Here is a 14,407-nt window from a genome sequence, read left to right as displayed (position 1 = left end):
CGCGGCTCGCGCGCGGTTTATTAGCATCTTATAATTGATTTTATCGATACACTCGGTAACGGGCACGCGATAACCTGCTGCAATGCCGCGCGCAACACGTCCGACTGGCAATCATCCTCAATTGTCCTGTCACGAAGGTTAAGTGAACTGTCCCTTGCTGAAATTGCGGCATGATCGCGCGTCGCTGCAGTCCGCGTTTCGAGTGCTATTTCAGCCCGACCCTTTTTTTCGAGGCGCCTTGCGGTTTTACAACTTGATTCTCTCCTCCGGTCGATGCCGAGATCGTTCTCGTCTTCTTCTCGCGACGCTATATCGGCGGAATATGTTCGCATCAAGGAGAATTGCGCGCGGAAATTCCGATTATTCGTTATCTGTTTTATTGGCTGGAAAATGTACGACAGATCTCGCTGGGGTTTATTAACACGTTCCGTGCCACGTGTACCATCGGTGGTACACGCTTGCATGTTTACTTAGTGAACTGAACAAATTGTTTACAAGAAATTTAGAACCGAAGAATCAATTTCCACCGCAAGAATGGGCGTTGATAAGTTTTTGTTACGTTGTTATGTGTACGAGAATTAATAATTGCACGTAATACATCAAGTTTTAGGAAAATATCAAAGCGTGAAGATTCGAGTAAAAAAAGCTCGGCACGGAACGTGTTAACCTTTTGAGCTCTGAATACTCCTGGCCGAAACGGTTCGTAGGGACGGAGCGCGGCCATCGCTGACCATCGCTGGGGGCGGAATACTTTTTTGCTACACCGAAGTGACTATTCAAGGTGCAAACAATAATGAATTATAGTGATTCTTTTGCAGAAGGTTAAATAATTAATCTTCTGATTCAATGTCTGATGATAGCGATTCACTATATTCTATTTCACTGTCGTCCCTTGTGAAATATTCCTCAAGATTTGACATTTTGTAGGGTGTCACGAATAAAAACAAATAATCGAACAAGTTGTATTCCGCACTATCGTTGTTGACGCGAGCGAGACCGCGAGGTTCTTACATTCGCAAGACGATACTGCTGACTGAGTCGTTTCGAGTGCTTTGAGTCGCGAAAAGGTGACAGTGCAGGTAATTATTTTGAAATCTAATTGGTTAGAGAGTGGGACATAAAATGGGATTTCCGTTCCGGAAATTCCCGGGGATTATTATGACCCTAATATTGCTCAACCGCTACCTAAGGAAGGCAAATTACTAACGAGTGCCCCTGTATTAATTTTACACGAAAATAACTGCATATATATGTGTCAATTATTTACAGTCAGACCGGTTGTAATTAAATAGATAATTCTTGATTTCGTAACCTTTCAGTTTTTAAATAAATATCACGAAAATAAATGCATATTGATTGAAAAAATCGACAAACGCATATATGCGCCCTTGGTCCAGGCCGATGACTTAGAGAAAACGCGTAAATGCGGCCTTAGGCTACACGGATGACTTTCGCCAAACGCATATATGCGTTCATACAGCTCTAAGGGTTAACACGCTCGTTACCAGCGTCGCTATCGTACGTACACGAAAGTATTCGAACGCTTACGTTTCTAACGTTCAATTGATAAAATATATGTGTTCAACTTTTTGCGGGGAGTGGAAGCGAATCAAAATGTTTTGTCTTTACCGATGGCATTTATTCTTGTCTATGAGCGTGCGCGGGCGCGGCTAGCGTAGTCTGGAGATGTGCAGAGTTTTTGGGACTGACCGGACCGACTGGGGTGTCTGACTCGACTTGAGTGACTGAACTAACTGCTCCTGCGGAGTTGCCTTTTGCCTCTTTTATAGTGATTGCAAGTGATTGCTCTGCCAAAAACGAGGTGGACATTACTGACCAAAGATGCACTAGATTGCACTCGGACCAAGATTGCAGCAGATTAGATGGATAAACGAGTATTTTAATTGGGACTAGAATTAACATAGACTAATATGGTATTATAACAAATATATATAGTATTATAGTGTTTTAAATAAAATACTATTTTAGTGGGGAATGGAAGTGAATCAAAATGTTCTGTCTTTAATTATAGTGTTTATTCCTTTCTATGAGAGTGCGCGGGTGCGGCTAGCGTGGTGTGGAGGTGTATAGAGTTTTTGGAACTGACCGGATCGACTGGGGTGACTGACTCGACTTGGGTGACTTAATTAACTGCCTTTGCGGAATTGCCTTTTGCCTTTTTTACAATGTTTGCGAGGACAGTCATAAGAAGGGAAAAGATGAAATTCTCTTGGAAGGGGAAGAAAGGGAAGGTCTGTGCGAAGGTTCGGATAATTGTTTTATTGGGAGCGTTTTTAAGGGAGTTTTTTTAGGATTAGAGAGGGATAGAAGTTCTGATGCACGTTTGGTGTTTATTAGGGCTGACGTAAAGGAAAAGTTTACGAGAGAGGATTAGGAAGGCAAATGTTTGATCGCTAGCGGCCGCGATCAGGAAGCGAGTGAGCAGTGGCGAGCGATGCGACGCCACAAACTGAAACATTTGATAGAATATGACACGTATAACAAGGGATGGGTCTTAAAATTTGCGTGAGCAAAATTAGAAAATAATTCAACAATATATAGCGTTTTTACAGTACTAATTATATCAAATCCTATTTTAACTGTAAATCTAAAATAATTTCTCTCACTTATAGTATTTTTATTTTATACGACAAAGTGCATTTTATGCGTGTGAAATTGACTCTTGTGACTCGCACAACAGTTACGCTCTTAACAATCTTTTAAATCTAAACTTTGTTAATATAAAAATTATCTTAGAATGTGATATAATAAATTTTAACGGTGCCTCAGAGTCAGCACTCGAGTGCAAAAATGCTTCAGTTTAAAAAACGTCATATGTGTGTATTACGATTTTATTTCATATTTAAGAGAGCAAGTTAATATTTATATTATGTTTAGCTATGGAAGAAATTTTCGTAAAGCAATTTTTATAAATTAAGCAACTGCAAGCAATATTAGATAAAGTTGTGTAAAAGATTTGGATTAAGGATTCGATGTAACCGGAAGATTTTAAAAACTGAAAGGTTACGAAATCAAGAATTATCTATTTAATTACAACCGGTCTGTAAATAATTGACACATCTATAAAGCCCATTCTATTTAAAAAAAAAGAAAAAAATTGAATGACCCAATTTTCCAGACTTAGTATAAAAGCCGAACGAACTTTGTTCTCACTTTACCATTCAAAATAGCGGCGACATTTCAGCGAGAAATATAAAGTGACTTTGTACGAACACTCTCTTATTTCATTGTCCGTGACTTAACACGTTCCGTGCCATGTGTACCATCGATGGTACATGCTTACATGTTTCTTTAATGCGTTAACAAAATAGTTTGTAGCAAATATAGAACCGAAGAATTAATTCTACCGCAAGAATGGGTTATGATAAGTTTGTTTTATTATTACATACGATGATTAATAATTACATATAATATATCAAGTTTTAGTAAAATATCAAATGGCCAGCGTGAAAAGTCGAGTAAAAACAACTCGGCATAGAACGTGTTAATGGGTCGACTGTTTACGTTCCGATAGCGTGCGTTGCGAAGCTGTTGCTACATTGAAGGCGTCAATGGCTGCAGGACTCTCCCCGGCGGACGACATTGCGTAACCACAAGGATAGCTCAACGGCCGCGATTCCGTTGCAGGACAGAGATAACATCCTCGGCGGTAATTGCGCGTAACGACCGGCGGGTACACATCGATCCACGTCGAAACAAGGTTGCCGGAAGACCTCGTCGATCAATAGGTAAATAGGTTAATCGCCGCGTGTCGTCCGTCCTGAATGGAGTTTCGAACGGTCTAAACGCGCGCGCCTAAACGCCGATCGCGCCGCTATTCACCTGAACACCGTCGCCGGAAGTCGCTCGGTCGACGGACCCGAAACCTTCGAGCGAACTGCACGCGTGCATTGTGCACGTTAATTGGTTGCGTTAATTAATCCCTATTGAGAGTGGAGTTGATCTCGAGATAAGCGTCAGAAATTTGGAAAGTTCTCCGAGTTCGATCTAGTTTAACCTTTTAGGTACGACGCGCCACTATAGTGGCTTCCGCGGATGTCATCTCTCTGAACGACGCGCCACTATAGTGGCTTACTTTAGTAGTTACTTCAATAGGTCATCGTTTGAACCAAATAATCGTCTTCATATGCATTGTTTCACAACTTCTTTTGTCTTCACATCGATTTACAATATACAGATTTATCTTAACACTTTATCGACCGCTAGCCTATTTATCGGCTTTTCGATTGCCAATGTTTATCGATCGCTAGCCTATTAATCGGCTTTTCGATTGCCAATGCTTATCGACCGATAGCCTATTAATCGACTTTTAGCTATCGACGGTTTTCGCTTCTTTATTGTCTTGTTAGTAGCTGACCTCCTGTATGCTGACCTCCCCATATCCTTATGAATTATAATTATAATAATTATTATTATTTATTATTATTTTTAAAGGAATAAGCACAACACAATGAATAGCGAAAATTTAGCCGGTACTGGGAGCAAATGCGCGCGCGACTAAGCCAGTCCTTACTGAGTGGCAGCCTCAACCACGACCGGACGATAAAGTGTTAACAATATAACTGTATCATAACAATATACAGACAGAATACATGTATTAACACATTGCAGACGGCTCACGAGATATCTCGTTTTTAGCAAATTGAACGTTGCGGACGGGTCACGAGATATCTCGTTTTCATGTTTTTTTTATTTAATCGGCAACAAGCAACCAGCCGCAAATATTTCTGTTACGTAACCATGGTAACGAAGCCTCCCGCATTCCTAAGTAATTTTAGCGAAACAAATGAATCATTCCAAGCATGTAGAAATGATCAGTCATTATAGCCACTCTAAATCAATATTCAAATTTGTATAATAAATAATAGTTAAAATGTAAAAAATCTTATATAATAAACAGATATATAAACTATGTATATATAGTATTATTTAAGAATACTAAATGCAAATTAGAAATGTGCGTATCCGCTTCCTATTACTTGCCAAGCATGTTTTTGGAGCGTTCGAAAATGTGCGGTCTTTGAGGGCGTGTTGAACGCGCAGAGCCCCGTCCGCAATGTGTTAACTAAAAGGTTAACCCTTAGCACTCTGTTAGCTCCGCTATGGAGACATTTGTCATTTGTTCCGTAAATCCGAAGGCTCCGCTGCGGAGCCAAATGTTTTTAGCATACGTTATCGTCGGCGTTAGCAATTGTTATCTGTAGTTAAAACGTGCTAAGTCTGTACCATTACGATTAAACCATTTTTTGACCTTTTCTATGGTTAGCAACATGGAGAAAAATAAATATTACGATGAAAATTTAGAGCCGAGCGATACCGAAGACGTGTTTGATTTTGAAGAGTTAAAAGACATTGTGGAAGACGATGTTGGTTATGATTCTGACGCTTCGAGTAGTAGTAGCGAAATTATACTACCAAAGAGACGAAGAATGAGAATTATTGAAAGCGAAAGCGAAGATTCGTTACAAGACTTGGATGAATGGCGCGATGTTACGGAAGAATTACATATTCCAGATAGAATACCTTTTAGAGTATTGCCACAGGTCGTTGGACCACAAGTTCCTACAAACATCGAATAGCCGATACGATATTTTAAATTATTTTTCACGGACGAATTGGTAAATGAAATTATGAAGGAAACCAACAATTACGCAGAAAATGTTCTAAACTTGAAAGAAATATCTAGTAACTCTATTTGGCAAAGTGAATACTGTGACACTTGTCCAAGTAAACCCAGAATGCACATGGGAGATTGTTACCAAAGATATCGCAACATGGTGAATTACAAAATTTAAAATTTATCTTTCATTTACAATAGGGAAATGTATATCTACAAAATAAATCAAATCAAATGCATTCACGAGGACGTGTAATCTTTTTCGCTCAAAATAAGACTTCCTTTATCTCAGGGCGCTCCGCTCCAAAAATGTGCCGGAGTTGTTGATAGGCAGTACTCGAGAAACGCGTTAAAAAAATAATAACAGAAACAATATACAGTAAATTCTCGCTAATTGGCGCTCAAATTGTGCACAAAAATGGAAAACATTTGGGAAGAGGAGATATTATTATTATAGATATTATTATTCGAGAGAGAGAGAGAGAGAGAGAGAGAGAGAGAGATAATATATCTAGAAGAGAAGATACAATTATTCGAGCTTTGCGGCTCGTTCTTATAGTTGTGTCGAGAATCGGTAGTAATCGTAGTTTCTCTTCCCAAATTGTCCATTTTCGTGCGCAATCTGAGCGCGAATTCCGGAGAAATTACACCATTTTCAGACAATTGCAATCTTATACACATTTGGATTCGACTAATTAGGTCGCAAACATTTCAAAGCTGCAAAACTGTAATAAAACGGTTCAGCTGATGAACGTTCTAAATGCATTCGCAAGTACGTGTAATCTTTTTCGCTCAAAATAAGACTTCCTTTATCTCAGGGCGCTCCGCTCCAAAAATGTGCCGGAGTTGTTGGTAGGTAGTACTCGAGAAACGCTTGGAGCGCTAAGGGTTAAATAGAAACCCATTGTTCGAACAGTTCGCGTACTTATGGCAAGCGTTTGCGTCGGGATTGTGGATCGTCGACGCGAGAATAAAAACCGAGCGAATCGCAAGGAATGAAATGGAAATGAATGTTTTGTGAACGACGACAATGGTCGAGCGTTCGCAACGCTTGGTCTAGATTGTCAGTTCGCGCAGCCTCTTTAAAAGGTCCGCGCAAAACGCGTGAATCGAGAGGCTCCGAATGGAGTGAAATCGATAAGAAATTTACCGCGGGAAATGCGCGGTGAAATCGGGAACCAATGAGCCGGATTAAACGAGTGGAGGACAATGAAACGAAAAGAAACCCGGGGACAATCGCGCGAGACCAGCAGGTGGCCGCTGACACGCATTCTGCGTTTGATTTACGCCGTGTGGGTGTTCCTAGATGCTTTTGGCAGCGAACGTTATACATGACGGAATAAACGGCATGTCGGATACAATATCATCGGTGATAAACACGATTTTCTATTAGAATTCCGAAATATAGTAAATTCTCCCTAATTTTCATTCAGCTTGTGAACAAAAATGGACAATATGGGAAAAGGAGATTATTCGATTTTATTGTTATTATTATTCGATTTTATCGTTATTATTCTATTATTTTATTGTTATTATTCTATTATTTTATTGTTATTATTCTATTATTTTATTATTATTATGATTTATTGTTATTATTTATTGTTATTATTATTGTTATTATAGTTGCCGATTGTCAACAATTATAAAAGCGAGGTGCGAGGCTCGAATAATCGTATCTTCTCTTCCAAAATTGTCCATTTTTGTTTACAAGCTGATGGAAAATTAAGGAGAATTTACTGTACTCTGTATTCGGTGAAAAAATAGCATACCGCGCGAGTGGGATATTTTTAGAAACGTTGTGAATTTGTATATAATGGAATTACGGCTTGTAGACTTAGGAATTTTGGGGCTATTATTCTAAAGTTGAATACAATGGACAGAGACGAATGTGGGTGGCAGAACAGGTCTGCTCGCATTCATCTAATTATCTCGTAACAATAAGCACTCACGGAAGCCTGAGAATCGCGAAGAATTACAAGGCGTTGCTTCTATCGGTGCTCGTGATCGGTTCTCGTCATACGAGTTCGCCTTTCTTTCATAAAAGTTTCATGAATCGAATGCCGTGCCTCGATTCTTGTTGCACCGACTTCAATGAACTGCTGTAAAGATAGGTGTGGGCAGACTAACGTGAATGAAAGCAAAGAATCTATGTATTTATATACGTCCGAGACTTTTATATTAGTGATAGACAAAAAAATATGCATCTTTAATTAGTTCTGCATTGCTGCGATATCATTTTGAATTAATATCGGGAACAATTAGATTGAATGAAACGGAAGAAGTTTTTAACGGCTTGCAAAAATTCGGGGAGTGGGGGTTCGAACATTTCAAGCTTATTATACAAGTTGAACCTGATATATTATCGCTGATATTTATATATATTTGATATATGAACAAGTACCTATCAAAAATGATTCAAACACTGTACAAAGAACGAGGTCTGTAGTGGATAACATCTTTCAATACGTTCGAATTTGGAGTGGAAATTCGAATTTCAATACGTTCGAATTTGGAGTGGAAATTCGAATTTCAATACGTTCGAATTTGGAGTGGAAATTCGAATTTCAATACGTTCGAATTTGGAGTGGAAATTCGAATTTCAATACGTTCGAATTTGGAGTGGAAATTCGAATTTAAACTAATTTAGGGAATAATATAGAAGTCCAACCAAAAGTGTAATATTCTCATTCAACTACGAATTTAATAAAGTCTCGAAATTCGAACTATTAAAGTTACTGAATATCTAAGGTTTTAAAACCTGTTTTCAGAATTTATATTACTAATAAATATTCGAGAGTCACGGATCAAAACTCAAAGTAGTTCGAACGAAGTTCATAATTTGAATTAACTCAAAACTTTCATTCGAAACAGTATTTTAGTCAGACGACGTTTTCATCTAACACTCTCTATGAACATTAATTTTGTAATAAGATAAAACCCCCGTAGGGGTTAGCAAAAATTGCCGTAGCCGATGGTATTTCACATCGTCTTGGCGGGGTATTGGTAAAAGTTTTCAACTAGCAATAATCGCACCTCGGTAGAACCTCATTGGTTACGATATCGCCACTGCGCAAAGCTGACGTTTCCTCCTCGGCGCTGGGTAGAAGTAACGTTTGCTGCACAATTTCTCGAGCGAGAAACGGTATGAAGCCAGTCGCCATCTACCGGCCGCCAGGCAAACTATTCGACTTCACCCTCTCCCAGATCTCGCCCCTTGCCAATCGTTTTACCGCACGGTGGGTAGCTGAATGCATTCTAAAAATACCGTTAAAATTCGATGCACAGACTTGTTCTCAATACTCCATATATTTATTTTTATATCACTGTCGTTCATGTATATTAATAACTCCAGATACTATATTCTATTTTTACCACACTAAAATGCTGGAAATAATGATTATTAAAAGTTGAATCTCTTCCGTAAAATAGCAGATATTTTAAAAGAATAAATGATAAAAAATAATCTGGATATTTGTGTTAATTTAATCTAGTATTAATTTAACTTTTTCCATACTCGGAGAATTTTCTCATATCAACTACTAACAACATGAACGTGTTCGTCTGATATTAAATAAATAAAATAAATAGTATATTTTATTATATATATAATATATCCCTATTTATAGAGCAATTATTTCCATCGTTATATCAATTATTTTATTTATTTCATATTGAACGAATACGTTCAAATGGTTAGTAGCTGATCCGAGAAAATTCTCCGAGTGTGGAAAAGGTTAAATTAATACTAGATTAAATTAATATAAAGTTCCGGATTATTTTTTACAGTTTATCCTAAAACGTCTTCTATTTTACAGAAGAGATTCAATTTTTAACGATTATTATTCCAAGCATTTGAAGATGATAGATATACAGAAGACAATTTTGGGAATTATTAATGTAGAATGATCAACGACAATTTGGTGTAAGATCGCATTGATGCTTATCGTAAATAATAAAAATTTGTTATTTTGAAAGCGTCATAATTATCAGTAGTTTTCTAATTTTCTCTGAGAAGGAACATCAAAGGGTCGCGCATCGCATTTTTAACAAATTTATAACCGATCGATAATTTCCAAAATATCCTAGCAAAACATGATTCACAACAAACAATTCTAATCTGTTCCACGCACTGGCAATGCTATCAACGAATATATCACCCGAACGACTCTTTAATATCTGAAAAATGTCATCGACCAAATTACAAGACACTGTACGATAACATAAAACGCGAACGTTAACAGCGATTACCTCAAAGTGATCGAACCACGGACCGACGCGTAATAACAATGATTAAGAGATTCCTGTTTGGACACGGCCGGGAAAACGTAATTATTCCAATCGCGATGCGATCTCGCCACGTGCGAAATTTCTTCCGCGAAAATCGCTGGACGTGCACGCGCGCTCCGATACACTTTCTCCTGCGACTTAACATTTTCATACGCCCACACTCGGCCGCGACCAGCGCGATATTATCGCGGAAAGCTTACGAGGTCGCAAGTTTTCCCGGCCCTCTGATAGAGACCACTCTAATCGGCGCGTATCTCGGCAAAACGAGGAGCTGGAGGCGCAAAAATCGAAGCTACAAATCGCTTCACCCCAACCCCCCCGCCGCCTGTCGAACGCTCCCGGAACATTAATTCGATCGTGTAAGCTTCCTGAACCGTGAAAACGATCGTTCGTGGCAACAAAAACAGCGAATGACCATTCGGACGGGTTTTCGATAAGAAAATGGTCGAAACAATGCGCAGATAATGGTTTGCTATACATTTTTGTTCTTTGTAGTAGAAATGGTTCGACTTTCAAACAATTTTAATCAAACACGTTTTATTAAAACTGTATGCTTTGTCTATTAATTTAACACTTATTCAAATGATTCGAAGCTTTTATTGAATTAACATTTTTTTTATTTTTTCCTAATCTTTATGATTACAGTAATGTCTCCCTAATGGACACTCATTGCAGAAAAATGGACAATTTGGGAAGCGGAGATACGATTATTCGAGCCTCGCAGCTCATTTTTACAGTTGTTGACAATCGATAACTACAAGGCTCGCACAATCGTATCTCCTTTTTTAAAATTGTCCATTTTTTTGGACAATCTGAGCGTCAATTAGAGAGACATTACTGTATTGCTAGAAGAAATACAACGTATCAATTCTAGAATATTAGTAACACTGTATTTTTAATATGAGGAATGCTATACAAAAAATTCACGTTTCATTATAAAATAATAAATTTTCCTAAAAAATATTTTTCAGTATTTTACAAAGGATTCAATAGCCAATAGCCAATATTTCAAGAATCGTTTACTATGCGCAATGAACACATTTTTTTGTGTGTTCGACAGAATCATTTTCCATCAACATCCTTTCGAAACTTACTTACTTTTAGCGAATATTAGCAATATCATTGACTTTTTTTCTATTAATATCAACGAAATTAGATCACAAGTGTACAGATGCTTCTCCACTAAATTAATTCGGCCATTTATATTTTAAATCTATCAAAATCATTCTGTTACTGTACTTCGTTTTTTCGCGAGAAAATGAAAGACGATTTTTTAATGTCCAGAGTAAAAATGAAACTGTTTTGACATTTTTCCGGTAACTTCGAACTCTAATGTTCATAGACATCTTACTTTACGATTGATAATACTGAATTAAGTACTTTTTTAACAGCCTTACAGAACGAAATTTTTCTTGTAAAACGAAGCAAGTTATAATTAATAACAAAATATTGTAACTCCCACGTTTTCAGAAACGAATGAACCAAACCTGTGCGTTAGGGATTAGGCACACCGACCTCGAACAACGATTGAAGCGAGACCCTGACCGAGACTCGGGGTCTCGTTGCGGCATTTTTCAGGGAACCGTTTCACGCGAGCGCCCAAAGCGGCTTAGCCGCCGATCGATTACGCGGCGCATTTCTCGGTGCATCATTCCGCGAATGGTCCCTCGGCCACGGTGGTCATTAGGCGACTCGTGTGTACGCGAATGAACGAGATACATCAACGCTACTCAATCTCCTTGACAATCAATCACAAGCGGGAACTACCGGCGCGCTTTCACCGCGAGCGTAGCAGCGCCGCTCTCTGTTTTCGTTCGGCTGTCATCAATATCGGGCCGGATCGAGCCGACAGATCGATTACTGTCGGTAATTATTTAATTTCCTCGGGATCGAGCGCGCGGCCCGTATCGCCGGCGTCGATCCATTATCATCGAGCTGCTCGCGATCCACGGCCGGCACCTGTGCATCTCGCCTTATCGGCTTCCCTCGGCGCGGATTAACGAGCGCCGCGGTAATAAGTAGCGACGGTACGAAGACGCAGTTAGAGTTTCAATTACGTTATCCGCGAGGAGGCATAATGATAATGGTCCCGTGATTTGCCCGGCGTTGCGCCGCGGCATAATGAGCCGCTAAAAAAGGCATCGGACGAGGCAGGAGCCGCTGATCTCCTTTGCCGCGTTCATGCCGAGGGTCACGTTGATTATTGATCGGCGTAAGTGTTATTGCGAATTTGCGAGACCCGCGGATAGTTAAACACCAGCGTTTTATTAGTATCTTCGACCCTAAATTAATTATCCTCGAACCTGTTGAAATCATTCATCGTTCGAGGTAATCGAGGTTATTATCAAGGTCTTCAAGGTCTCCTTCTTCCGCGTCCCTGAGACTCGCGACATTATTTTTCTTTAGGTTTCCGAGATCTCCGTATGATTTTCAAATTTTACATTATTTGAATTACCATTTTACATGGCTTGTTACTTTATTTCGTTGTTATCTTCGTGCTTGCGATTCCTTCTGAAATAACATTATTTGAAGTATTATTTCGAACGAAATGGTATTTTATTTTAGAATCATTTGAAGGTATTATGAAATGAAATGTAATGTTTGTGGCTGGTTTACACCTTTTTCCTTTAAACAAATTGTTGCGAAGATTTGTTATCTTCGCAACAATTATTATAGATTTATTATTTTATCTTATTTCATAAGATAGAATCTTTCTGTTCATTTTTATTTTCAACATTATTTATTATTTCTTTTTTCCATTTCTTTCATCCAAATTGAAATTAAGTACAGTTTATTGAAAACTATACAAGTTATATATAAGTTACCGAGATCTACGAAAGGCATTTTAAAAATTTTTGTTATAGACTCAGATAAAAAAGATAAAAAACGAGAGATTTTTTATTTTTTTTTCATCCAAGTAATATCAAAATTAAAAAAAAAGGCATTTTAATCATCGCGTAGTAGATTATCCCTCTATCATCTAAACAAAAATTCAAGACACTTAGTCCAGTTTTAAAGAAGTTATTACGTTTTGAAAGGTGTACGCTCAATTTTGCGTGTAATTGTATGTTCGAGAGCGAGCGAGATTCGAGGGTAGCGGGCGATTTAACCCTTTCGATACTACGAGCCACTATAGTGGCCCTCCATAAGATGCCACCGAGGTACTACGAGCCACTATAGTGGCCCTCCATAAGATGCCATCGAGGTACTAAGGGCCACTATAGTGGCCCTCCATAAGTTCGATCGTTTGTAGCGAATAAAGTCAGTGCTTACTGCAGAAAGCTAATTCACCTTATTTTTCTCTCAACAACGGATAAATAGATATGCCTTATTTTTTTCAATTTTGTTTAACTTCATTTGGATTAACCCTTTTGCTACGGGCGGGTTCTCCGCTGCGGTACCCCCGCAACGATCGGCGTCTTGTAGCGTGCAGCGATGTCGCAGCGCGCCGTCCAGCAGAAGTACCGCGGCGGAAAATCCGCCCGTAGCGAAAGGGTTAAAATCGTCCTAGCACAACACGAGCCGAACGAAAAATCCGCCCCTCGCTCCCCGTCTCCGACATGACGTCAGTCCGGTACGTAATAGCACCGTCGCGGGGTTTCTAAACGCACGCGGTCGGTTTTTCACTTTTCGATCACGCGTGCGTTATTGTAAACAAAGCCCTTCGCCGAGGGCTTAGCAGCGAAGCTCGAGCTGCCTCGGGAAAGTTCGACCAAAAAAAATACCTGCGCCGGCTGGATCGTTGCTAACGTCGAGCAATGGCAACGCGGTTTCAGACCTTGACCAGCTTTGAATGCAGCGGGTCGTAACAACCATTGTAATCTTCGACTTATTGACCTGTATCGTTCGAGTGTACAAATTACAACGAATTAAAAGCGCGTATCGTCGAATTAACGTATTCTTTCCTTCCGGCGATGATCCGATCACAATGGACAAATCGCAAGAGTACCGATCGCGAACAAAGTAACTAGATAATTTATTATTTGAAATCGCTTTATCTTATCTTATATTATTTATATTATCTTATATTATATTATTTATATTATTTATATTATCTTATATTATATTATTTATATTATCTTATATTATATTATTTATATTATCTTATATTATATTATTTATATTATTTATATTATCTTATATTATATTATTTATATTATTTATATTATCTTATATTATATTATTTATATTATCTTATATTATATTATTTATATTATTTATATTATCTTATCTTATATTATTTATATTATTTATATTATCTTATATTATATTATTTATATTATTTATATTATTTATATTATCTTATATTATATTATTTATATTATTTATATTATTTATATTATCTTATATTATATTATTTATATTATCTTATATTATATTATTTATATTATTTATATTATCTTATATTATATTATTTATATTATTTATATTATCTTATATTATATTATTTATATTATCTTATATTATATTATTTATATTATT

General features: G+C 37.9%; 1 protein-coding gene, 1 long non-coding RNA gene and 1 other non-coding gene across 7 annotated transcripts in view; 1 reads left to right on the top strand and 2 right to left on the bottom strand.

The window, feature by feature from the left end:
* The window catches only part of LOC117228994 (uncharacterized), a 729,674-nt gene that overhangs the window by 535,719 nt on the left and 179,548 nt on the right, over window positions 1-14,407 (bottom strand). The window lies entirely within an intron of this gene.
* LOC117229070 (U4 spliceosomal RNA) lies at window positions 8,576-8,716 on the bottom strand. Its single transcript, XR_004492461.1, has one exon. It is a non-coding gene; the product is annotated as a U4 spliceosomal RNA (small nuclear RNA).
* On the top strand, window positions 12,387-13,266 carry LOC143260926 (uncharacterized). Its single transcript, XR_013035205.1, has 2 exons — window positions 12,387-13,086; window positions 13,131-13,266. It is a non-coding gene; the product is annotated as an uncharacterized LOC143260926 (long non-coding RNA).

Source organism: Megalopta genalis, chromosome 1, assembly GCF_051020955.1.
Source record: "Megalopta genalis isolate 19385.01 chromosome 1, iyMegGena1_principal, whole genome shotgun sequence".
Lineage (NCBI taxonomy): Eukaryota > Metazoa > Arthropoda > Insecta > Hymenoptera > Halictidae > Megalopta > Megalopta genalis.
Note: the sequence above shows the minus strand (reverse complement) of the source record. Positions and strands in the feature narration are given on the sequence as shown.